General features: G+C 42.6%; 1 long non-coding RNA gene across 1 annotated transcript; it reads right to left on the bottom strand.

Annotated features, from left to right (window-relative positions):
* Window positions 1-27,581, bottom strand: LOC148780482 (uncharacterized). Its single transcript, XR_016039923.1, has 2 exons — window positions 24,855-27,581; window positions 1-208 (listed from the first exon to the last, which is right to left on the bottom strand). It is a non-coding gene; the product is annotated as an uncharacterized LOC148780482 (long non-coding RNA).

The raw sequence follows: 27,581 nt of genomic DNA, 5'->3' as shown, positions 1-27,581 counted from the left end.
AATTAAAACCAAACTTATATATACAAATATTACAAATTGTGCCAGGCATCAAAGGCTTAACAACAAAATACATAACTTCACAAACAACAATTATACGGCCAACGGCTATCTAACACCTACAATCTAAAGGGAGCTATCTCGCCAAGCTCAGGTCTTCAACCGCCAATAACGAACCCCACCCGTATGTCCTCCACTTGCGGTGATTAATCTACAAGGATGGAATCAAACATAATGAGCTAAAAAACCCAGTAAGTAGATAAAACATTATGCTTCCTAGCCTTTAAATATCATTTTACAACAATGTACAAGGTTTTATACCGTTCTTATAAAACATGAGTCATGTGCCATAATCATATTCATCAGTGTGTTGTGCATGGTTCGTAGTGAAGTGATAACAAATCAAATCAATCATATATGATATGATGCGGGGGTCAATCAAATCATGCAACTATGCAAATCTTGGCAATTAACATACTAAGGTGAATAACAACCATTACCACTAACTCACGGCCTAATTTGCTTACTCCCAAAGTAGAAACTCTATTCATCAAGCCAAGCCAATCCCATTGCTTAGGACTTCCACCATTACTCAGGAGGGAAAACAATGACAAGTGGGTGACCCACTTGGTAACGCTTTCATACACACACACTGTCCCCAGCGTGCTTTGGAGTTTTCAATAGGAGATGGCCTTGCAAGACACTACTCCCTACGCCACCTTGCTAGGAGCGTTACACCGTCAGGGTGCTAATCACTATGAATGGGGGAGCGACCACCTAAACATCATCTACTCTGACTCTCGTCCTATCATTGGGCGAGCCGGAAAGGTCATAAGTAGGCAATGCAATACACTCAAAGCATGTCATTGGATCACAGATCACTTATCACCTCATGGCCATGCAATACGCTCAAAGCATGCCAATCAGTCACATATCACGATATGGCAATACAATAACCTCATAGCATGCCTATTAGTCATATATCACAGTATGGCCATGAAATACGCTCAGAGCAAGCCAATCAGTCACATATCATAGTATGGCTATGCAATACGCTCAATGCATGCAAATCAGTCACATCTCATTGTATGGTCGTGCAATACGCTCAAAGCACGCCAATGAATCAGAGTTACATATCATATCATTGTCATGCAATACTCTCAAAGCATGCTAATGAATCAGAATCACATATTATATCATGGTCATACAATACGCTCAAAGCATGTCATTAAGTAAGAATCGTATATCACATAGCTGACCACATAGGTCAAATCACATATCACATGTCACAATGGAACATGTATCATAATATGTACACATATAATAACAGAGCATGTCTCAAAATCATGTTCATTCATTTTCACATAAGCATGTCTTTTTACAACCATGCACATTTAACATTTCATAAGCATTCACTATTTCATGGGGATGTCTTATTGCAACCATGCATTGTCAATAATTCATAAGCAATCTTATCAGAGCACAATACGGCCATGCAATACGCCCAAAGCATGCCGATGAATCACATATCACTTAGCACCTATCACAAGGTTGACCATACATGTCACATATCACTTAGCAGCTATCACAAGGGTTGACCACATAGGTTACACATCACTTAACACTTATCACATGCTTGACCACACAGGTCACCTATCACGTAGCACTTATCACATCATAACATACTACAAATGGATGATCCATCACATTTGTAGTTTGCTTTATTTGAGGCGGGCACATTCAATATTTCATAAGCATTCACTAATTCATTAGCATTCACTCTTTCATAAGCATTCATATCTTTCATAAGCATGCCTCATAAGCATTCATTGTCTTACAAGCAATAGCATTCACTTACTTCATGGGCATATTCCATTTTAAATCATAGTATGCCTTATTACAATCATACTTATACTTAGTCAATTATTCACTAATTCATAAGTATCCACCATTTCATTCGCTTATCTTGTTGCAACCATGCATAATAATTCATGAAAGAATCGAAAGTTCATGGTGTCAGTTCCCTAGGAAAGCATGTATGATTTCCCGTCCACAAAGAATTTAGTCATGGTTCCAAAACCAACTCCAAGCTAGGTTCACTGATCTTTCATTTAGAACTGGTTTGGGCTAAATCGGGGGTATTTTATTCAACCAACAGATCATTACAAACATGTGCAAGGTTCTGGACTTTCCAACAACTATAATAGCGACACACTCTTAGAAAAAAAGGTTGTAATTCCCGATTCATAAGGAATTTCGATCTGACACTAGAATTATTGTTGATGTATACAAAACTATATTTATTTTAAAATTAATTTGAGATAATTTGGACACTATTTAGTTAGTAAACAGTTTAGTACAAGACATGCAACAGTTCTGGAAATTTACTACAACTCACAACAATGACATACTCACATACACAGGGCATAATTCTCAAAACATAAAGAATTTCAACATGGTTCTGAAACAGTTTTTGAAGTAAGCACACCAATATTTCATTTAAAAGTCATTTGAGATTATTTAGACACTATTTAGTTAGTAAACAATTTAGTACAAAACATGCAACAGTTTTGAAATTTCACTGCCACTCAACATAGTGGCATATTCACACAAATGGGGGCATAATTCCCAAACCATAAGGGATTTTGGCTAAGTCCGATATCATTTTTGAAGTAGAATTACCCATATTTCATTTAAAACTAGTTTGGCCTCATTTGGACATGATTTGGTTGATGAAACGTTCACCAAAAAAACATGCACAGTTCTTGGAATTTCATTTCCAATTTCTTGACATACTTCAAAGAATGAACTATAACTTCCAAATCAAAATAGGCATTAATACAAGGCATTTTTCATATTAAACTACATTAATAAGGGTGCATTTCAATTAATTTTAATAATCATCAGAAATATATTCAATGCTCAATCTATCATGCAAAATTCTGGAAAATCAGGGCTCCTTCTAGCATAACTTTCATGCTATTCTAAGTTGTATCAATAATCAAGCTTAAATTTCTTGATTTGTATATTCATACTCATATTTACAGTCACACACACGTAATTTTTCTTGAATTTCATACTTGAATGAACTAACCAAAAACATGTATCAAAAAGCATAGAAGCATGGAAAATGAATCTGCTTACATGCACCAAAGTTGTTCCCTGTGAAAGGCAAGGAAGCTACCATCGCTCTTGAGGTTCACCGCAAGTTAACCCCTTGTGCTCCTTCACTACCCGGAGCCTCCACACCTGGAGGGTCCCCACAGAGGCGAAGGTCCTAAGGTCTTCACCCCTCGCACACACTCAAAGGCTCATGGTCTATCCACTCGAGCCACACCTCGGGGCAACCCTCATGTTGCCTTGAGCTCGCATCCAGGGCCAGGCATTCTTGGGCCAAACCTTACATGCACCATGCATTCGCTTTCCACAGCTTGGAGCAAGGCTAGCTCTATGCCACCTCGAGCACAGGAGGGTCGACCGTTCCGTCTTCCCTCCCAGCACACACTGCCTCACCTTGTGAGCGACAAGCCCCCGCCTTGTCCATCACAAACACAAGCTCGTAGGTCTTGGACTCCTCAGGTCTAACCCATTGAAAGAGCCAGGGCTGACCCCCAAGTCACCCGGACGGCTAACCCTAAAGGTGCACACGCACCATCTTTTCAGGTCCCTCTCGGATCCAAACTCAGGCAGAGTCACGAACCAGCTTCTTCCTTTGTCGCTTCCCCGATGCCAGGCAAGCACCTCAAGCCCTGGTACTCAAAGGTCTTCCCTAAGAGTACCATCTTGAGCCAACCCCGGGTCAACCGAACACCGGGGCCTCACAAAGGAATTTGAGGCAATGACTTGATGTCAAGCAGAGGCCTCCAGCCTCCAAGACAAGAACCCAAGCTGCTCTCCATCCTTGGGCCCCACTCCCTGCTCCAGCTCATAGACATGGCCCTCACCAGTTCGAAGAAAACAGGGCAGTCTAGGTCTCAGGCTCGGTTCTGGAATGAGGTTCACAGCCACCTCAAGATCAAGCAGAAAAAAGGCCTGTAGATCTTGACCGGGTCTCCAAGGCAGTTGAGGTCACCACCCCTGACGACCTCCTGCCTTGTAATCCCTTCTTCCCTCTTCAAACTTTGGAACCTGAGCAAGTCCAGGAATACTGTTCGGTGATCACCACCTAGAAGTCACAGAAGACTGTCAAGAATTGGTCCTGTGTGAGGATCAACATACAAATCTCGAGTCCAGTCGGGGCAAGCTGAGCCCCTCCAGACTGACTTGCCATGTATGACTCGCTAGCCTCGGTAGTCTGCTGCATCCCTTGACTCTGACCTCCCAGAAGAAATGATCAGTGTCATGGTGATCAATGACCCGAACGACTCTCAGGAGGAGATTTTGAACAAGTTCGAGGAAATGATGCAAGCCATCCTCGGAAAGATGGAGCGCCTAGAGGCCTCCAGGTCCCCTTCTTCGTTTGATTTCCCGACTGGTGAGGACACAGCTCCTAGGCAGACTCCCCCTCTGGTCTCCCAAGACAGCGTCTCTTCTCGTAGGGTCTTCCAAATCGACATATATGCTATGGTGGTCCATAGACTTAATCACAAGGTCTCGGGCATGCAGGAGACGCCACTATACCAAAATTCGTATCCTTCATACATTGACCAGGTACCATTTCCCCCGAACTACCAAAAAGGGAAACTCCCCCTGTTCAATGGTACAATGTCCCCTCATCAGCATACGACCCACTTCTAAGCGACCTGCTGGGAGATGGCAACTGACAGACGTCTCCTCCTCCACCAGTTTTTCAAGACTCTCGAAGGACCAACCTTCCAGTGGTCTGCTCGGCTGATGCCAAACTCGGTGCACACTTGGTAAGAAATGGAGCAATTATTCTACCAATGCTTCTACGAAGTCCAAAGGAACGTGGAATGCATCAAGTTCCTCACTTTGACGCAAGACCCTGGTGAGCCGTTTGATAAGTTCATCACCTGATGGAGAGAGCTGACGACCTTTCATGCCACTCCCATGAACTAGAAGGAAGCAGTCTAGACCTGCATACGAAACATCCTTCTCGAGATCGCCCTACATGTCGAGGCATCCAATCCATCCTCCATGTCAGAGCTCATCTCTAAGGCAGTTCATATCGAGGGATTTTTCAAGCACCATTGCAACCCTCGTCAGCAATCCTCCGGCTCAAACTCTCACTCCAGCAATCAGGGCAATCAAAAGGCGATCGTCACCATGACTGACACCAAAGGCACGACTCCCCAAACTCTCAACCTCTCTAAAGCATAGATGGCTCAGGCCAAGGGCAATCAGCAGTCCTACATTGCAGTCTCGCTCCTAAAAATAGTAAGCGGAATGACTATTGGACCTAGCACCAGAATAAGGTTTACTCCTTTGACACGGAGTGGACCCCTGCACTACTCTAAGTGCTGTTAAAACAGAACATGATCCAGTTGCTAGAGGTCACCACTGTAGAGTTATCGGGGCAGGAGTCAAATGAGAAGTACTACGTCTATCATAAGAGAGTAGTCCACCCCACTCACGACTGTTACAAGCTCAACGACACTATCGAGGCCTGTATCAACAGGGGCCATATAATGCTTGAAGAGTTGAAAATGGCATTTGAAGCAGCTGAGGCATCTCACATAGTCACAATCCAAGAGGACAACGGGGCACTCTCTATTCTTCATGCATTTTTCTCTGTAATGCTTGAAGAAGGGATCACCGCCCCAAAGCCGACAAGGCAGCCCAAGTTCCTACCTTCAGAGACCGAGAACCTTTGGTGCACGTACCACCAGACACGAGGTCATGACATCAGTGAGTGCACTGGCTTCCATAAAATCTTAGCAGAAAAGATCCAGCAGTGTCAGGAGGTTCAGGGCAACCCGACAAGACACCCTCAGGTCCCTCTTCTGCCTGTGTAAGAAGACCCCCTAACACAAGTCCAGCAAAATATTGAGCAAGACCCCCTGCAGGCCTCTTTGAGCTAATGCTTCTGCAGGGTCTTGTCACCCCTAAGTCAGCTAGACAGCCTAAGCGTCTTGCCCAGGGCACAAAAAAACTCTGGTGCCCCTATCTCCAAGTGTGGGGTCACGAACTCAAAGAGTACACTGGGTTCGAGGCCATAGTCACAAAGAAAGTCCAGCAAGGCCACATCGTCTGTGCGGTTCTCTCAGGACACGTTCAAGCCCTTACTCGCATTCAAGAGGAAGCCCTGCTACAAACCCTTCATGAACATGCACTGGACCTTTCAGAGCCCTCGACCTCTCAACCCTGAGAAGTCTACCATGGGTGCAGTAGGCTCAAATCCCTAAAACTTGAGGAAATCCACGAAGCTAGGGCCACTCACCAGTCTGATGGGGTGGTCCAAACACTCCCTTAGGGTTCCTCAAGGAGACGGCGAGCACCTAGGTAAGCCCGTCGAAGGAATTATCTTCCTCAGCCACTAGTCGAGGAAGAATTCCTCAGGCCCCTTCCTCCGCTGTCGACCTTGCAGGACTTCATCCTAGGCGCAGCTCGCCTCATCTTATTATCCAATCAGGCAGACGACCTTGAGTTATCGATATAAATAGGTGACGACGTTAAAATCACCCCACAACGGTCAAAGTCGGGGCATGACCTTAAATACCCCTTGCAAACGTCCAATTTCGACGACAACGTAAAAAGCTACCCGAAATGTTCTAACTCTTCTCCTTTCACCTCCTCTATTCCTTCTGCAGGTACTGCTCGGTGATGCCTAGATTTCGAAACTCTAAACAAAGAGTTCGGAGGCACTAGCCTCACCACACCACAGCAAGAGCGCCTCAGAGAGATGTTGGCCCAAGCGGCTAGATTCTCGACAGCCGTCGATGCCATGGCAGCCCGAGCAAAAGCTGAGTCATCCTCGACCTCCTTTTCTAAAGAAGCCTCCCACATGGTGCAAATCTTGGATGTATTAGCTAGCACGGGGCAAATAGTTCTAAGATTGGGAAAGAAGCTACAACCCACACCTCAAAAGCTCAAGGTCCTCAAACATCCTGATCCCTTACTTTTCCCTAAACCTAAACCTCAGACTTCCACATCCCTAATATAAGTCCCTATCACTTCCTCATCAACCCAGACAGCACTGGCTAAGCAACAAAGTCTGTCAGTGTCACAAACCAAAGGCTGTTCCTAAACCTACCCTTCCACCTACACCAGTGAGTGGATTAGAAACACAGAAGACTAATGAGGATAAAGTGAAGCACGACGTAATTGCGTACTTGAGAAAGCTTTCAGCCCTTTTAAGTATCTATGATGCCCTCCTGTTATTTAGAGACTATCGTATTGCTCTGGTCCAAGCTCTTTCTAACCCAAAGGTATACGAGACTGAGGTGGAACCTATCGAGGTCGACTCAGCCATTCTTGACCCAGCCATTCTTAGTTGGTGCTTGGTGATCTCCTTTTCCGAATATGACTTTTAGTTGGGAGGAAAATTCATGAATGGTGAACTGCACACCTACCCTCTCAATCGGATCATGCTGGACGGAGGGTAGCAGTTAACTTAATCCTAAGAAGGATTCTCACTCGACTAGGGTCTGATGACCTCACTCTTACCCACATCACCGTGCTAGGGTTCAACCAGTTAGGAGAATAGCCAGTCGGCACAGTGCGTTTTCGCCTTAAGATCGGTGATCGCAATGATTACGCTCAGTTCCACGTAATCGACACCGATACCTCTTACAACGTCCTGCTTGGTCGTCCTTGGCTTCACGATCAGGGGTGGTTCCTTACACGCTCCACTAATATGTCAAGTACAATCGAGATGGAAGGCAACACACGTTCTATGATGATAAAAGACTGTTCCCTGTATCTAAAACTCACTACACCACTGCCAAGTACTATTTCACAGACCTTTTAGTATTAGAAAAGCCAAAAGATTATGATCGAAAGTCTGTGAGAGAGACAGGACCTTTGTCTCATGACGACGTTGAGGATCTGGGGCGAATGATCACGTATATGTTCAAAGAAGAGGAAAGACATGGCAAGATCCTCCCTTTGAACCCCATTCACCTAAGGATACCTTGCCACCTCTCCAAGGTCATGGTATCCTCTCCAGAAGACGAAGCTTCTAATTGGCTAGAACAAAATAGCGAGACAGAAGTAGCCTCTAAGCCCGAGGAAGCCCAAGAGGTGGATCTTCTAGCACCAAGGGTCACCTATACATCAGACCAGCAAAGGGTTCTACCTGTTCCTATTGCTCTCCTAGAGGCAGAACTAGCGCACCTACCGCTACGGAAGGTGGTCGAAAGTCCATCCTCCTTGAACAAGGAGATCACTAGCAGCCAAAATAGAACCTACACTTCTCCGGGGTTGTCGAGGAAGTACAAGCTGATAAGAATCATCCCTCTGGCTCTCAGGGAAAAGACCCCATGGTGGAGCTGAGAAGTGGGGTGTGTAGCCTCTAGAACTAAAGGCTATGTATGTCGCTTCAAAGCACTTAAAGGAGTTTTTCCCTGAGACTAAAACTTATGATGAGCTAAAGACCGATGCACCTTGAATCGAAGCCAAAGCTTCCCCAGACTGGAGCATTTACAGCGAGCAGGCTCATCGAATCATGATAACCATGAGTTATGAGCCCCTCTCCAATCAAACGCTAAGGGTAAGGAAGCCATTGCTCCCCCATTCGAGGTCATTAAAGCCACAACAGGCTGCCACAAAACAAAGCAAGGAGTAGGCTACTCTTTCTCATCTTAAACCATGAAAGGGAGGAAACAATGAAATAGAAAGAAAAGTCAAAATAATCTTTTCATTTGCAAATCAAGAGGATGTTACAAGCTACCTTCCTTTACAATGGAAATAAACGAAAGAAAAAAAGAAGGCGTCATCAAAATCGATCAATTGCTTCATTGATCTTTCCCCTATACAATGCAGTTGATGCTTTCGCCTGTTCAATCTCATTCTTCAGCTCTGTTACCAGCTCTGCCTCCTGCTCCATCAAGGTGGTCGCTTCTCCCAAAGAATGCAGGAGGGCCAAAGCATTATCAAAAAGCACTTTATCCTTCGCTTCCTAATCCGCATTCTCTTTCTCCATCTTGTCAAGCTTCTACATCATCTCTAATATCTGCGCTCTCAGAGCCATCACCTTATGATGGTCTCCTCAGCAAGGCCTGATCTTTGGGATTCCATGGCATTCAAATGATGCGATTGAGTGTTTACTAATTCACGATAGCACAAAAGAGAAGACTCCAAAGGGGGCAACCACAAGCTTTCCAGTCGATGCGTATAGGGCGTTCAACCTCCATCCCTCCAACTCATTGACCACTCTATCAAAATAAGGAAGGACTTCGGGTGCATTCCCTAGGGCAATCTCCCTCAACCGTTGGATCGCGCTCCAAGCTCTTCAAAAGATAGCTTCTTCAGTTGCTGAAGGCCTGTCTGAGGCATCACAAAAATGATGCTTGACAACCCTCTCAGAGGAGGCCTGGGCAATGCAGCAAGAGCAACCATAGTAGGAGGACCCCAGTTACAGCCAAGGTCTCATGTTCCTCAGGAGCAACCTCAGGTTGCTCTAATACCTCAGTAACAGCTTTCTCGCTCCGGCCCTTAGACATGACCATGTCGGGCTTGATCCTTTCATGTTCAGGCACCGTCGTCTCGTGTTCTGTAAGCACCACAACCGTAGCCGGGGCAAGGCTGGCCTTCTCGCTTAGAGCTACTACCTTAGTCTCGAGTTGCACATCGATAGCCTCCTAGCCCGGGGCAGCGACCTCTCCTCGTGTCCCCTCCTCCAGAGCCATCTTCACCTCAGGAGGTTCGACACCCTCTCCCTCTCCTTCTTCGCCATGGTCAGCCACGACGATCATTTCATCAACAGGCTCGCCCATGGTGCCTGCCTCCTTTGCAGTCACGAGCACCGCCTCAGGGCCCAACAAGCTTGATCCCTTAGGGTGTCTTGCTTCTCCACATCCTGCAGATACCTCGCTCGAGGCAGCCATCTCCTGCTGCTCGGATGGTCCCTCTTCAGCTCTTGGGGGTTCGTCCTCTTCTATTATTACGACCTCTATCGGGGTTTCCCTTTCTTCGACAGGAACGATGATTGTCAGAAGTCCAGAGGCCCTCACTTCCTCTGTCGTTTAGTCAAGACTAGCCTCTTCAGTCCTGTTCACTTCCATCGGTGCTAGGCCCTCCCCTTCAGCCACAATCAGGGCAGTAGGCTTCGAGGCACTGGCTTGAACCTTTGAAGGGCTAGGAGAAAGCTCAAGAGAAAGAGAAGGCAAGGCCACAAGAGCAGCAGGTGACGGGGAAATGGCCAGATACGCATAGCCTTCCGAAGCAGCCAAGGACGAGGGGTCGTCTCTTGGCTCGCAAAACACAGGGACCTTACCTCTTTTGCGCCCTGAAACCTTGGTTGCCTTCTGGGCTGGGGCACGAAGAGTCATTGGGGCTGCCCACTTTTTCTCCTTTCCTTTTGCTGGCTTGGGCACAACAGCCTGCTTTTTCTTCTTCACCAGCTCAGGCTCAGCAGCTTGCTTTTTCTTCTTTCCCTTCGTCGGTTCAGGTGCAGCAGCCTGCCTTTTCTTCTTCACCGGCTCGGGAGCAGCAACCAGCTTTCTTTTCTTCCCTTTCACCTGCTCAGGCACAACAGCCTTTGAAGTCTTGAACTTGGAAGAACTAGAGGCCAATTTTCTATGAGGACCGCTCCCTATCTGCTCATTTAAGTCCTGGACTGGACGCACTTCATACCGCTAGACTTTACGGCCTTCCTTCCATATGAAGATCTCAGAGAGGTGGTCAAAAATACTCTTTGTCTTCTTTCTCAAACTAAGAAACCGTGGCAAAGACTTGTCCACCGTAAGTCGACGAGGCCGCCCGAGTATGCATCAGTCATAAGGAAAGCCTAGGATAAAGATTTCTCGTAGGGGAGGGGTCTTAGCCAATTTTTGCTGTCTCTTAGCTTTAGAAGCCATCCTCCCTTTTCCAGGGGTGGTCCGCATCCCAGTACCCCTTGTTCGTGACTCTCCACCAATGATTGTGGGCTTTGGTCGGTCGTGCCGTTCTGTCAAAATGGGGCAGCATGTACTTGTTGACTTGGGTCTTCTTCAGGCATGTGGCCCATGCAGTGCGAATGTGCCTCGGGTGCCAAGTCTCCCGATAGGTTCCCAATTCGTCCTTCTTTCAGCAGGCTGCCTTGCTATGCCGCTTCTCAAAGAGCATGGAGAACGGGCACCCCTGATCCAGCCCATGCTACCGAGCGAACCAGTGAGGAAAGTGGCCCTCAAGCTTCGCACCATGGATAATGCAATAGGTGAGAGTGCCGCCTCTGACACTTAACATATACATCAATTCTTTCGAGTTGGTGAAGTCACCATCCAAGTGATGGCATAGCTCATCGATGTATGTGCGGTCTATGAGGCTTCCAACTGGAAACGCCACCCGGGTCATGTGGGAGGTGGTCTTTGAAAAATAGGCTACGCGAATGGCTTGGGGGATGGAAAATTTCCTTCTGCCCGACAATCTTCAGCAAAAATTGACACATGCTGTCCTCCACCTCCTTGTTTCTAAGGTATGTGTCCCGTAAGTAAGCTCTAAGCCAACCGTACATGTAATGAACCAGGAAAGGGGTATTGAAATCCCTAGGGAAGGCCTCATTGTCTACTATGCAATTTTTCCCCTCTTCACCCCCTGGTATGGTATCCCCCTAGAAATGGCACTAAGGCCATAATAAATGCTGCATAGTGCGGGCTGTGGGAGCACGTATTCCCTCCCCTGCGCCATGTCACAGGCCACATAAAAGACACCAGGATGAGTGATTCTGACCCTCTTGGTAGGGAAAATTTGCACAAGAAAAGTGCTAAGTAAGCTGCCAAGAAGACATGTCCATTCTTCTTCCACAACGTTCCTTCCCCTCTTTTCTCGGTGATGGACCAGCTTCATCCGTATAGTCGCCATAAAAGAATGCTACCCACCACGTAATGGCCCTCTTCTGGTGCTCCCCTTGTACCCGCAGACTAGAAGAGGGCCATTGCATGCCCGGGGTCTCCACCATTCGCTTGCCCAGGGTCGACAAGTTTGTTTTAGAGGCTACGTTTCGGTGCAGGCAATGCAGAAGGCCTTCCCCTTCCTCTATGCTCACAGCTCCATCATTATCTTCCCTCGTTACCAACTAAACGGGGGAACTCACAAAGGTGATACTCAGAGGCCACCTAGGTTCACATAAGGCTTTGGTGAGCCATATTGATTCACCTCCCACCCAGCTCTCAACGGTGAAAATGTCAGTGCCAAACTCCCCTTCTCGCGGGAGGTTCTTCATGTCTGGAATGGCCCCCGAAGACTCGGCCATTAGAACAAAAATGAAAGATGCTAGGTGGCCACAAAGAAACTGTGCTCACTAGAGCAAGACTATCGTTGTCTGCCCAATGAGATGGAATCGCCGTCCGCCCACCAAGATGCTACCGTCATCTCGTAGTCAAGGGCAGGACTATTGTCGTCTGCCCATTGAGATGGAATCACCATCTTGTAGTCAAAGGCAAGACTATCACCACTAGGAGGGAATCGTCATCTCGCGATCAGCCAAGGATTATCGACGTCTCGCGAACCAAGGCGTATTAATGCCTCGCTCCAGCTGTCAGCACGCACTGCACGTGCGACCCTTGAAATCCAGACACCCTACCTGACGCTTGGGGTGTGGCCTGTCATTATGCGTGTGGAGGGTGACCGTTATGGTCGCACGACCCTCAGGGTTCCCATCGGTGTTTCCCCTATTAGCCGAGAATTCACTCCCGCCCACTGAAAAAATCCTTCCCACCTTTTGTTCGTTGTTGAAGTTGACAAAAACCACCAGAAATCCCTGAAAGCTTCCCTGCGACCCTGTGGATTGCCCTTCTCCTTGGTTTCCTACTTCAGAAGTTCACCAAAGCTCACTGAAATTCCGCTAAGTTTCTAGTGAACTCAATGCAACCCCATCTCCTTCTCCTCCAATAACTAGAGAGTTGACAAAGCCCTATGAACTCTCTACGACCTCCCCTTTAGCAGCAGAATGATTGACAGAGCACTGGAACTCCGGTAGGGCACCTGTGCAAATCTTGCTAAGGCCTCGAGAAGCCCTATTCCTTGCTAAAAAAGCCTCGGCACTTCCCGAAAAGGTTCACAATCACGCTACGAAGCTTCGCATCTTCTGAAGCTTGCCAAAAAAATCCCTGAGGACCTGTCCCAGCAAGTTTTTGCCAAGAAGTGCTCGTCGAAAAACCCTCACCAGAAAGCTTTGGCTCTTTCTCTCTCTCTAAAAAGCTTTCTACTGTTTTACCCTTCGGTAAAACAGTAAACTGGGGTTTCTCCCCTTTTATACCCCGTGGTACCGCTAGCTGCCCCCGATAAACTCAAAATGATGCTCCAGTCCCCAGCTCTTGATGGCGATAAGACTAGGCTGGATCGGGCCAAGCCTGAGACCCGAAGCGTCAGTGCCACGCTCCCCATCAATATTATCGCTGCAAGTCTCGTCCAGAGATTATCGCCAAGCGCCTCGACTAGAGATTATCGCTGCAAGTCTCATCCAGAGATTATCACAGTGCGCCTCTACTAGAGGTTATCACCACGAGTCTCGTCTAGAGATTATCTCCAAGCGCCTCGACAAGGGATTATCGCCGTGCGTCTCGTCTAGAGATTATCACCGAGTGCCTCGATCAGAGATCATCACTGCGTGCCTCGACCAGAGACTATCGCTGCGCGCCTTGACCAAAGACTACTGTCGCACATCTCGTACAGAATTTATCGATGCGCTTCTCGTTCAGGAGTCACTGTCGCGCGTCTCATCCACAGATCACCGCTGTACGGAATGTCGGAGCTTACTGCCGCGTGCTACACCAAGGGACCTAACGCATCACTTGGGCTTACTGATGCATGTGCCACTCCACACTTGGTACCATGTGCATGCCTTGACAGTCCCCTTTGGATCATTGTCCGGCCTCTTCAGGAAGTTCTTTCCCTGCTTCACAGTCTTACTCCTCAGGGAGTCTAGTCTCTGGTGACGACCCTGTGCCCCATGGAGTCGCATGCCTTCACCACTTAATGGTCCGCATTGCATGACGTTAAACTGCACAGCCATGGTCCGCATTGCATGACCTTAAACTGTACAGCCACGGTCCGCATTGCATGACCTTAAATTGTACAGCCATAGTCTGCATTGCATGACCTTAAACTGCACAGCCATGGTCCGCATTGCATGACCTTAAACTACACAGCCATGGTCTGCATTGCATGACCTTAAACTGCACAGCCATGGTCCGCATTGCATGACCTTAAACTGCATAGCCATGGTCCGCATTGCATGACCTTAAACTGCACAGCCATGGTCCGCATTGCATGATTTGAAACTGCACAGCCATGGTCCGTACTGCATGACCTTAAACTACACAGCCATGGTCCTCATTGTATGACCTTAAACTACACAGCCACGGTCCACATTGCATGACCTTAAACTGCACAACCATGGTTCGCATTGCATGACCTTAAACTGCATAGCCATGGTCCGCATTGCATGATCTTAAACTGCAAAGCCATGGTCCGTATTGCATGACCTTAAACTGCACAGCTACGGTCCGTATTGCATGACCTTAAACTACACAGCCATGGTCAGCATTGCTTGACCCTAAACTGCACAGTCATGGTCCACATTGCATGACCTGAAACTGCACAGCCATGGTATACATTGCATGACCTTAAAATGCACAGCCACGGTCTGCATTGCATGACCTTAAACTTCACATCCATAGTCCACATTGCATGACCTTAAACTGCACAGCCATGGTCTACATTGCATGACCTTAAACTGTATAGCCATGGTCTGCATTGCATGACCTTAAACTGCACTGCCACGGTTTATGTTGCATGACCCTATACTGCATAGCCATGATTCAAACTATATGACCCTAAACTGTAGCGGAGGTCTAGTTGCATGACCTTAAACTGCACGGTCCTGGTTGCATGACTTAAAACTGTGTAACCACGGTCCAAGTTATATGACCTTAAACCACAGTGCACGTCCTGGTCCCATGACATTAAACTGCTTTGCTCAGGTCTAGGAGCCGCACACCCCTTTCACGTGCATCTTTGCACACGCTTTCCCTAACCACCCATTTGTGTGTGCGTACCCTCTTCTTCTCCCTTGTGAGCCTACTTAGGCGTGTACGCCCTTTACGTGCATCTCCATGCACGTCTTCCTTAGCCGACCCATTCATGTGCGCGGGCCAACTTCACCATCTTTCATCATCCCCCTGTGAGTCTTATTCATGCTCACCAAACGGCAAGCCACCTTGGCACCCGTATTCGCCTGTGCTAGTGGGTGGCAACCTTTCACCTACCATCCAATCAACTCTTCACAGGCCAATTCATGCCATCCTCCCAAGTGAGTCAAAGTCATTACCAGACTCACTTTGTGGCCTCTACAGACTTCCATTCCTTACTGCTATGGTTCAGCTGTATGACCCTAAACTATAGTGCACATCCTTGCTGCATAATGTTAAAAGGCTTCACACAGGTCTCGAAGGCACGACCCTAAAACACGCCTTCTAAAAAAAAATAGGCATGGTGTAGACAAGGGAATGCCATGAGTAAAAATGACGGACGGGCATGGTCACAAAACCATGAGTAACATAGTTTCATGGAAAAACAGAAACCCAGGCACGGTGAAGACCTCAGAAAGGCACCGTGAGAAAAAATGGATGAAAAGGGTGGACATGATCGCAATGTCATGGGTAAAAGAGCCCAAAAATAACAAAAGTTGGTGAAAATCGTCTTCGCGGTGCCACTTCTCCTGTTCAAGTGAAAACCTACGAAAGGGTGCTTCAACCGATAAGACAAGTTGATGCACAACTACCACCTCAGCCAACATTCAATTTCCAAATGGTCACGATGTTGCTGAGGTCTGCCTAAAATCCTCCAAAGCCAACATCCAGTCCGATGGCTCGTTAGGGAGTGAGAGCCCCACAAGATCTTCCCAGTTTCCACGTCTCGTCAGGGAGTGAGAGCCCCACAAGATCTCCCCAGTTTCCACGGCTCGTCAGAGAGAGAGAGCTTCCATGATTATTCTCATAATGATTGGTCTTCTCTCTCCTCTCAAATATAAGATTTTCTTTCTATCTCTCTCTTTCTCTCTCATGATATCTTCATAATGATAGCCTCATTAGCCTTTCATTCTCTCTCATAATATTAGTAAAATGATATCTTCACATTGATAGCCTCATTAGCTTTTCATTATCTCTCTCTTTCTCTCTCATAATATTAGTAAAATGATACCTTCATAATGCCTCATTAGCTTTTCATTCTCTCTCTCTTTCCCTCTCATATATTAGTAACATGATATCTTCATAATGATAGCCTCATTTTTCCTTCTTCTCATGAGAATAATCCTCTTATAGAATTTAATATTTTCTCTCTCTCTCTTCAACGAATTTCATTCTCCCTCTCTTCCCCTTTCATATTATTAATATTATAATAGTATCATTATTCTCTTAATTATAATAATTTCATAAAAAAGAGTATATAAAATTCATGGTGATGTGATAAACGAACTATATGATATCCATATGATATACTTTGTTATATATATACTTGAGTGATGTATATTAATGCTACACCATATTCATATAAATTTGGATACCATATTCATATAATTAATGTCATATCGATATTATATCACTTATATAATGAGGATTGATTACTGTAACAGTCCCCATCGATCTATATTATAGTAGTGGCATATCTCACCTATATCTTATATTATATATATATATATATATGTCACTTATTCATTATGGATAAAAATGTTATGTAATTTCACATTGTTACACATTAATAATCCAAATTTGGATTATACCATAAAATTTTATTTTTTCTTTAATGTTATCATTCTATATATTTTTAATATGATTATAATATCCATAAGTATAATATTCTTATAAAAATAATATTATTCCATAATAACAGTATTATTCTCTTAGTAATGTTCTTATAAAAATAATTATATCTTTCCCTCTCATAACAGTTCATCTCTCTCATAGGCATATAGTATTTCTCTCTCTCTCTCTCTCTCTCTCTCTCTCTCTTTCTCTCTCTCTCTCTTATATGAACATATTTTTATGCTCATTCTCTCCATATAAACTTATTTAGTCTCTTTCTCCCATACATTTAGCTGAACGTCATTAATCTCAATCTTGCTCTAGTGACAATAGCAACATATCCATCTCATGACATATAAAAGTAAGTGATCTCATTTTCTTGTAAAATAGTTATATAAATTGGTATCTTCTGCATTTAATTGTAATATTTCCATCTTTTATAATGAATTTTAGATACTATAAATTTTATGCATTAGAGACCTTATTTTCTTGTAAAACAGGTATTTGAAAATTTGTATTCTTGTCTATGAATTTTAGACGCCATGAGTTTTACGTGTTCTTGCAACATGATTATTTGAAATTTTGTATCTCTGCATTCAATAAATTTGTAATGTTTCTGTCTATTATTAATAATTATAGATAGTTGAAAATTTAATATTTGATACTAGATTTCCATAAAGAGCTCTTATGTTGTTAATAGATTGTTGATCATGTTAAATTTCAAGAATGTCTCTCAAAACTACTACCTTTTTGAAATTATTGCCAAAAATGTTTGACTGGTTATTTATAGAAATGTCAATGAAAGTGATTGCTTTAAAATGCTTCATGTGAATTCATGTTAATGATTTCAAAGATATTTTGAATATACAATATTGTTGCTTCTTGAAGTTTAAAGAGTTTCAAAGGTACTTTAAATATACAAATGGACTCATCCGGTACACCAGTGAGATATAAGTGGACCCATTTGGTACACCGATAGGGATTAAGTGGATTCATCCGGCATGCCGATGAGTTATAAGTGGACCTATCAGGTATGCCGGTAGGGATTAAGTGGACTCATCCAGTATACCAGTGGGATATGAGTGGACCTGTAGGGATTAAATGGACCCATTCAGGACAATGGTGGGGTATATAGGTAACCTACTTGGGATGCCAGTAGGGTAATCTGTGAAATCTTTTGGAATTTACAATTCCGCTAAAAGATTTAAATATTCACTTCCTTATATTATTTCAATATGCATGTGAAATCTTTTGTATTTTGTTAAAATTTGTAATTCTGAATTCGAAACAATTCTTCATGTATACTCTTCATCATATTGTATCAATAATTCTTTTAGAAAATATTACATTTTCCAACTGTGATTTTAAGAATTGTGATGATCACTTACTGAGTAGCCAAAGTCATCAAACTATTATGAACTCTTTTCAAAGTAATTACAGCCTTACTGTTTGAATGTACAGCATGAGTCATCATAAAGAAGTTTGAAGTCATGTTAAATTCGCCTTTGTAATTTTTGTTCTAGCAAAATTGTATATATGTTCATGTTCATATTAGTTGTGAATAGACCTTCTACAAATTTGAATATTTCTTAATAAAAAAAATAGTTTTTCTACAATATATAGCAGAAATTCTAAATTTGTTCTATCTATAGTTTAAGAATAAACTGTCACACCTCAGGAATATTAGTGTTATGAAACTTGGGGTGTGACAATTTTGGTATCAGAGCAATAGGTTTAGGTTTCCTAGGAAATCTGAATAAGTCATTGTATGAACAGACAATTACGATGTCAAGATCCCATATGACTGAAGCTTGCATGAAAGGAATTCTCTCCAAATGGGCCATATGACTGAAGCTTGCATGAAGCTTTCTTAACTAGCTCTAGTGGGCACCCTCTTAGATCACGTTGGAAAGCCCCCTGGCCTATGGCCGGTTTAGAATCGCATCCCTTGACTTGTTTCTCCTTTCTTACAAACACACACACTCAATTAAAAGTACAAACAAGTGGGGCATAGGTCCTCACCTTGTTACAGGATGAAGTGAAAGTGAGAGAAGAAGTTTGATCAGGCGGCTAAACTGGCATAGTGGCTAGACCACTATGGTGACTGACTTGACATGGTAGCAAGACAGGCACGGTAACTCAGACCGGTACAGTGGCAATACTACTCGACGACAGAATCAACACCGACCAGCCTGGCATAATGGCTCAAGGTTCAGCTTGCCCTCTGGTCAAAGAAGTATATAAGAGAAAGAGGGGAGGTGAAGACTAGCTTGACTATCGCTAGGTCTTTCGAAAAGAGACGAAAGTGGAAATAAAAGTGATTGTGAAATAAGAGTGATAGAGAATGAGATGAAATGAAAATGAAAGAGATCAATTAAAATAAAATTAGAAAATAGAATTAGGATTAAAATGGAAAATAAAAGGAATAAATTAAAAAAAAATGAAGTAAAGGAAAATAAAATAAAAGGGATAAAAAAAATGAAATAAAATAAGATCGATAAATAAAATAAGATTGATAAATAAAATAAAAGAGGTAAATGAAATAAAGTAAAATAAATAATTAAAATAAAATAGGATGAGGTAATGGGAATAAATAAGAGGGGGTAAATAAAATAAAATGAAATAAAATAAAATAAATGAGGTAAATAAAATAAATAAAATGAAAATAAGTTGAGGGAACATAAAATAAATAAATGGAATAAAAGGAAATATATTAAATTAAACTAAGGTGAGGTAAATAGGATGGGTGAAGTTAAGTGGAATAAAATAATAATAAAAGGGTTTAGTTGATCAAGGGAGAAGGGATTTATTTGGATGAGAGAGAGAGAGGGAATAGTATTGGGTTTTATATGAATGCAAGGGAGGCGTGTTGGGCTTGCGTTTTGTTAGGTTGAATGAAATAAGGTGAGAGCAATGGTTTAAAAAGTGGATCGGTGACCCGGATTGGGCACCTCAAAAACCAAACCGAGTCGGCGATCCGAATTGGGAATAGGGTGAATCGGTCAGATTAAAGCTTCAAACAAATTCGAAAAAATTATTAAAATTCATTATAAATATTGTTTTTTAGGAATTCAATAAAAAATGAGGGTACTCCATTAAGAATTTTCATTTCTTTGAATGAATATGCGAATATTGATATGTTCTTCCCTGCATGAACTACTATTTACCATTTAATTTAAGTCACACAAAAGGATAAACATAAAATTATCATGGAATAAGTATATCAACATACATGGACTACAATAAAGCATACAATTAGTAACATATGATAAAGTGACAGACGACGTCGTTCTTCTTTTTGGTCACACTGGTGCCATTGATTCAATTCGTTTGATAATTCATTGATTCGATCTAAAAACGAATCATCGATATCTATATCCAAATCCCTGAGTGTTCTGTTGTGTTCCCAATCCAAAATCCCTGAAGCTTGTCCATCATTCATTCTCACCTACACTGTCGTGCTCATCCCTACCCTGTTGCTGTTGAGACTCGATATGTGAGTAATATGGCTGGGATAGGGTGGCCGCGAAATCATCATCTCTCTCATTTTCTCTGAGACCCCCTTCCCACTCTCCCTCATTAGGTGCAATATCACCAACATCTCCGACGAATTGTGGATACGTTGGCTGACTGCTTCCTCTTTCATGCTGCTCATCACTTTCTTCAAGATCTTCCTCACCGATAGCCTCAAGGAACGTCTCTTGTGCAATACTGGCTCCTCCTCTTCTACTACCCATTGGTCTGTTGTGTGTGTGACAAATATTGTGTCTAAGTCTATCGGCCCATAGTCTTCAAGCTTCCTTCTTATTTGTCGCTCTCGGAGGTTTAAGTTGTAATGAACGTAGACTAGTTTATGAAGCTTCTCCGAAGCGAGTCGATTTCTCTTAGTAGTGTGCAACCATTGGAAAGTACTCCAGTTGCGCTCACAGCCAGTAGCGGAACATGTCTGGGAGAGCACCTTGATTGCTATCCTCTTTAAGTAAGGTGCATCAGTACCATATATCTCCCACCATTCAGCTGTATTAAAATGCAAAAAGCATTGTAAGGGCAAGAACAAGTCACAAGATTAAATATATGAATGAACAAAATACTAGCTAGGGGATAACCTGAATCCATCTTAGTCCGAGAATTCCTAGCAAGTCTAGTTCCGAAGGATCCTATAGCATCCCTATACATAGCAAGCTAAAACAAATATATTTCGTTTTAGTGCATTATTCCTCACAAATATAACAACTCAATAAAGTTCTTACCCAAACATTAAATAATACCTCTTGTACTGCTGCTACCTGGTTTCGATGGCTTTCTCCAACGTGGCAATAATGTATCTGACCCCTTCCATAATCTTGTGGGGATGTTCAATTGTCAAATAGAAAAATTTTGGGTTGAAGAAGTAACCTAAAAAATATATCGATAGAGAAATATCATTTAAAAATTCATAAAAAAATAATTTACAATGAAACATTCTAATGATATAACTATATATTTACCTGAATAGTGAATTGGACGTCCAAATTTGGTGTTCCACCTCCGTTTTATAATCTCGATCACTTTGCTAGCAAAACTACACTTCTCCCCAATAACTGATTTCGTTCTTTTGATACCTTCATAAAGGATGCCCATGGTCGTTTTCTTATCAACATCCACCATTCTTAACACCGTGACCAAAGGGGCAGTGGCCTCTACAACACTGGAACATCGAGACCAGAACCTCCTATTTGAGACTATGCCGTCCACTTTTATACCAGTACTGGACTTCGAGAGGCGGTCATTTAACCACTCTTCACAGGTAAACAATCTCTTTAATGCACCTTCAGATTCCCGAATGGAGTCCACAACTACGTAATCGGTCGTAAAGCGGGTTATGGTAGGCCTGATTATCTCTTTTTTCTTAGAGTGTTCTCTAAACAGAAATAATATTTTAGAGCGGTTATATATAAATCTCGATACCAACCTTGCTTCATCTAGTATCTCCTTCATCTAGAATCTCTAACCTAAGATCGATGCTGTGTTCAGCACACGGCGTCCATACTAGATGCTTCATCTTATCCATTAACTTGCTGCCCGTAGAAACACATGCACGCGCATTGTTCGTAATAAACTGGACTACATGCTTATCTCCTACCTCCTCCACTATCTGATCATATAGTCGTACATAGAAGTTGCATCCTTCTTCGTTCCTGATACGTCTTTGCTAGACAAAAAAGCTGTACCTTTTGGGGAATAGGCCAAGAAGTTTAAAAACTTCTTTTTGTTAACTTTATTCAACCAACCATCACTCATGAAAGTAATGCCTGTCTTTGGCCAACTCTGTTTATATTCTTCAATCCACTTAGTAACGTCCTCCACCTCTTCATCTAATATTGGCCCACTAAGCTCATATGCCATCGGGGGTTTTACCCCAGGCCCTGCTCTCGGGATTGCACTGACCATAGGTGAAAAATATGGGCTATTGACTGCATCAAAGGGAATCCCTTTATCGTAGAACCATTTACCAACATATCTCCCCACATGTTTTTTGTACCTTTAACCATGCCTTTTAGGGTCATCTGTTGTGACTTAGGCTTTGAGAGAAATGGGTCTATACGACCATGACCTGCAATACTGACACTCCTAGATAAGTTAGGAACTATTTCTTCAATGTTTGATTCTTGTTGACACATACTGCCACAAATTCCTCCATACATATTTGAGCTGGGCCCGCCATACACGCTCGACCTGGGCCCGCCATGCATGTCTAAGCCGGGTCCGCCATACATGTCTAAGCTGGGCCCGCCATACATGTCTGAGCTAGACCCACCATGCATGTTTGAGCTAGACCCACCGAGCATTCTAAACCCACGTTCCCTCTGATATTGTTCATGTAAACTCAATCTTGTGGCCATGTCCAGGTCATTATTATATTGCTCTTCTAGGTCATTATTATATTGCTCATCTGTATCATTCCTGCTTGATGGCGTATATAAACTAGCTATCTCCTCATTCATCCTATGTTTGGCAATTTTTTTACCTTTGTTAGCATTAAGAATGCCACCATCTGTTTTTTTACATTACTAGGGACACTACTACATGCAGAAACATCTCCCTTAACCCCTGCCAAGTGTTGCTTGAACCTATGTACCCCACTACTTATCACTCTTTGGCAGTAGTTACAAATAATTTTATCTTTTTTGTTGGGATCAAATCTGACCCCATGTTGCCATGCAGAGTCTTCTGCAGATCTTGACATGATTCAACTATTTTAATATGTAAAATGTTAAAAATTAACCTGACAGTTCAACAAGAAAAATAATCACCATGTGCAGTGATAATATGTTGGGGTAGTTCATGTAGTCATATTTGTTGTTATTTGTGATAGCAAAATACCTCTATTGACAATAATATTTTCGTACATATCAATTACAAATATGCAGGATAATATAATACAAAATGCAAGGTCCAAACATGGCTACAACTCAATTATCAAGAACATACATTTTTTGCATTAAAAAATTAATATTAAATTTAAAAAATGCAGGATAATATAATTGTCATATATGCCACGATTTTTTTACAATGATATTCACTTTAATTCCACACGATAATACAATTTAACAACATGTAATTTTTGCGTTCAAAATTTAAAAATTGAAAATAATTTTTAATGCAAAACTACATAAAAAAATATAATACAGTTTTGCATTAGAAATATAATAACATGTATGTTTTTTGTATAAATATTCTATCAACATGCAATTTTTTCAACAAAAACTTTAACAATAAAAATTAAAAATATGGTTCACATCTTTTCGAAAATCACAATTTTTAAAATAAAATCCATCATGTACAAAAAAAAAAAACAAATAAAAACAATTCTTCATAGAGCCACCTAACATAAGTTATTTCAACTCAAAAATGCATTAACAACAGATTAAAAAAATACAGTTTTGCATTAAAAATATGATAACATGCATTTTTTTACATAAATAATCTATCAACATACAATTTTTTCAACAAAAACTTTAACAATAAAAATTTAAAATATGGTTTAATACCTCATGATAATCTAAACCTTGTCACGATTTTCACATCTTTTCGAAAAATCATCATTTCTCAAAAAATTTGATCATGGATAAAAAAAAAAAAAAATACAGCAAATTTTCATAAAATTGGATTACAAAAAAAAATTCAATCATGGATTAAAAAAAAAAATCACAAATTTTCAAAAAAATCGATCATGGATTATTAAAAATTCGATCATTGATTATGGATTACAAAAAATTCGATTATGGATTACAAAAAATTCGATCATGGATTACAAAAAATTCGATCATGGATTACAAAAAAATCGATCATGGATTACAAAAAAAAAAAAAAAAACAAAAAATTCGATCATGGATTACAAAAAAAGACAAAAAAACAATTCGATCATGGATTACAAAAAATTCGATCATGGATTACAAAAAAAAAAAATTCGATCAGCAATCTTACATCAGCCATTTGAATTAAAAAAATCCACCTCCAAGCAAATAAATTACATCCAATTGAGTACATTTTCTGATAAACAACAATATAAAGAATTAAAGCCCTAAATTTTCAACACATTATCATCTATAAATCAAATCAAATCGATTAAAATGAGCAAAAAAACAAATAACGCAGTTCTTCACAGACAACAGTCATTGAATCTAAAAATGAAGCTCAAATTGAATAAATCAGATCAAATTTTGTACATATGATTATAAATAAGACTATAACGATTAAAAATCCTAGAAATATAACACATTAATTGTAATATATCATGAACAAAAAATCAAAAGGTGGAAAAAAAAAAAAAACAGCAGAATTTTTTTTTACAGACATCACTGTGTTCATCTAGAAAATCAGGCTGTAATTGAGCAAATTAAATAAAATTGAATATGTTACATGATAAAAGACACAATAAGGATTAAAAACCCTATAAATGTAACTCATTATTTTCAAAATATGCAGTGAAATTGATCATATGGCAGAAAAAAAAAAACCCTAAGTTCTTACCTGGTTTCGCGAACCCAAGCCTTCAATCTCCAAATTACTCTGTTCTTCTCAATGATTCTCACAAATTCGTAATAGAATGTTTTGATGAACAACTTTACGATCAAAATGACTACAAATATTCATAGATTCATGCCCTATTTGGCATGAAACACAAGGAAAGGCGAAAACCCTAAAACCCCAACTTTCATGATAAAAAAAAACGAAATTTCTCCACCATTTAATACATGAAAAGCCTGAAAAAATCTGTATAAAGCCTGCATACTCGATCACAAGGCAAAAAAAACAAAAAAAATGATAAAAAAATGACAACTTTTGAAGAATCCCGTGAAGAACACTGTGCAGTCTGTGTTCTTCACGGGACTCGCCGATTCCATACAGTGAATCGACAAGTCACTGTACAGAATCGCCCGATTCTCTCTAGCACCGAGCGATTCTGTGTTTTTTGACGGATTTGACACATCCAGTATCAATTTTCAGGTCGAACAGGGCGAGTCCAATTTGACTCGACGTTTTTTTAATCACTGGGTGAGAGAAAGTGAGTGAAACGTATGCCTACAACGAAAATAAAGAAAGGCGAAACTATCGCAATCCTACAACGAAAGGAAAAAGACGAAAAAGAAGAAAAGGGAAATGGCTTTCGTTCATGGGTTTTTTCCTCGTGGGAGAAAGTGCAGGGGATGGAAACCACAGGAGAGTAGAGGGCAGCAAGTGAAGGTGGAAGGGAGAGAATGGGGGTCAAGCAAAGGTTGCAGCTGGTGGAGGAGAAGACTTGGTGGAGTGAGGAGAGATGAGGTTGTGAGTGGCAGAGATGGCGATTCAGCTTCAGCCTGGAATAGCAGGCTGAGAGGAAGGAGGCAGATAAAGAGAGCGGCAATGGCAGATATGGTGTCGCCTGGTTCAGGCGGGTGAAGTGAAGGTTGAGATGGGAGCAAAAGAGGGACAGAGACAGCCAACAGGAGGTGGCGCAGATGACTGAGATTGGGCTAAGAATGGTGGAATTGGATGACAGATAGGTGGCTTCAACAGAGGTAGGGGGCAGCAGCTTAGATGGGGCAAAGAGATAGAGGTGAGAAAGTTGTCGTTGGCGGAGCAGCAAGGTGAAGGAAATTACAGGTGGTGGATGTGGCGATTGAGAGAAGTGGAGATGGAGGAAGAGGCGGATGGGCTGCATGCGGAGGATGGAAGAGAATAGCGGTGAAAGAATTGCAAGAATGGAGTATGGCAGTAATTGGGGAGGAGAGTGGGAGAGCTTGGGTTAAGAGAAGATGGAAAGGCTACGTGAATAGGTGGGTGGTTATGGTGGTGAAAGATGGTTGAGGGCAGAGAGCTAGAGAGAGAGAGCAGTGGCAGAAGTGGAGACCGTGATGCTGGCAGCCGAGAGAGAAGGGCTGAGGTGCAGCTGAGCAAGAGCGAGAAAGGAATGGTGTAGCAGGGATTTGCAGCCAGCTCCGGTTGTGGTGTGGAGTTTACGCACGGCGGTGGATGGTGGCTTGCACACACGGTGTTGGGTGGTAGTAGGGGAGGACAGTTGCGCACGACGATGGGGGAGGACAGGTTGTACACGGTATTGGGGTTTGTTGCGCGCGCGGCGAGAATATGGGGTTTGTTGCTCGCACGGCGGTAGGTAAGAAAAAGCTTAGGGAATGGTAATCGTGGGAGACCACATAAAGTGAGTGGAAAAATGGGAACGTGAGGGTTCACCAAAAAGGGTGATGTGAGTGAATTCCGAAAAAAAGAGAAGAAAGGGAAACAGAGGGACTACCAGAAAAAGAAGGGACATGTAAGCTCGAGGGTGTACAAAAAGAAAATAGTCATGCAGGAGATAAAAGAAAAAGAAAAGAGAGAAATAGTGGTCATGTTGGACCACAAGAAAGAGTAGGAAAGTTTGTGGTCGTGAGGGACCATAGGGAGGATAGAAGAGAGAGATCGTGGTCAAGCGAGACCACAAGAGAAAAAAAGAAAAAGAGAATGAAAAAAAGTGAAACACAACGGCGATGGGGTTCCGACGTTGTGAAAGGGGAGAGAGAAAGAGAGAGAGAGGAGATAAGCCCAGGGGTACCGACCCAAAAGTTTATCTCTCCTTCCTCTCTCTCTCAAGATATGACCCAAAATGAAAAAAGCGGATGGGCTGTAGGCGGAGGATGGAAGAGAATAGCGGTGAAAGAATTGCAAGAATGGAGTATGGCAGTAATTGGGGAGGAGAGTGGGAGAGCTTGGGTTAAGAGAAGATGGAAAGGCTACGTGAATAGGTGGGTGGTTATGGTGGTGAAAGATGGTTGAGGGCAGAGAGCTAGAGAGAGAGAGCAGTGGCAGAAGCGGAGACCGTGATGCTGGCAGCCGAGAGAGAAGGGGCTGAGGTGCAGCTGAGCAAGAGCGAGAAAGGAATGGTGTAGCAGGGATTTGCAGCCAACTCCAGTTGTGACGTGGAGTTCATGCACAGCGGTGGGTGGTGGCTTGCACACACGGTGTTGGGTGGTAGTAGGGGAGGATAGTTGCGCACGACGATGGGGGAGGACAGATTGTACACGGTATTGGGGTTTATTGCGCGCGCGGCGAGAATATGGGGTTTGTTGCTCGCACGGCGGTAGGTAAGAAAAAGCTTAGGGAATGGTAATCGTGGGAGACCACATAACGTGAGTGAAAAAATGGGAACGTGAGGGTTCACCAAAAAGGGTGATGTGAGTGAATTCCAAAAAAAGAGAAGAAAGGGAAACAGAGGGACTACCA

Source organism: Amborella trichopoda, chromosome 9 (assembly GCF_054954075.1).
Source record: "Amborella trichopoda isolate Santa Cruz 75 chromosome 9, AtrichopodaSantaCruz75HAP2 v2.0, whole genome shotgun sequence".
Taxonomy (NCBI): domain Eukaryota; kingdom Viridiplantae; phylum Streptophyta; class Magnoliopsida; order Amborellales; family Amborellaceae; genus Amborella; species Amborella trichopoda.
The sequence above is the reverse complement of the archived record's forward strand: the minus strand, read 5'-3'. Positions and strand labels throughout refer to the sequence as shown.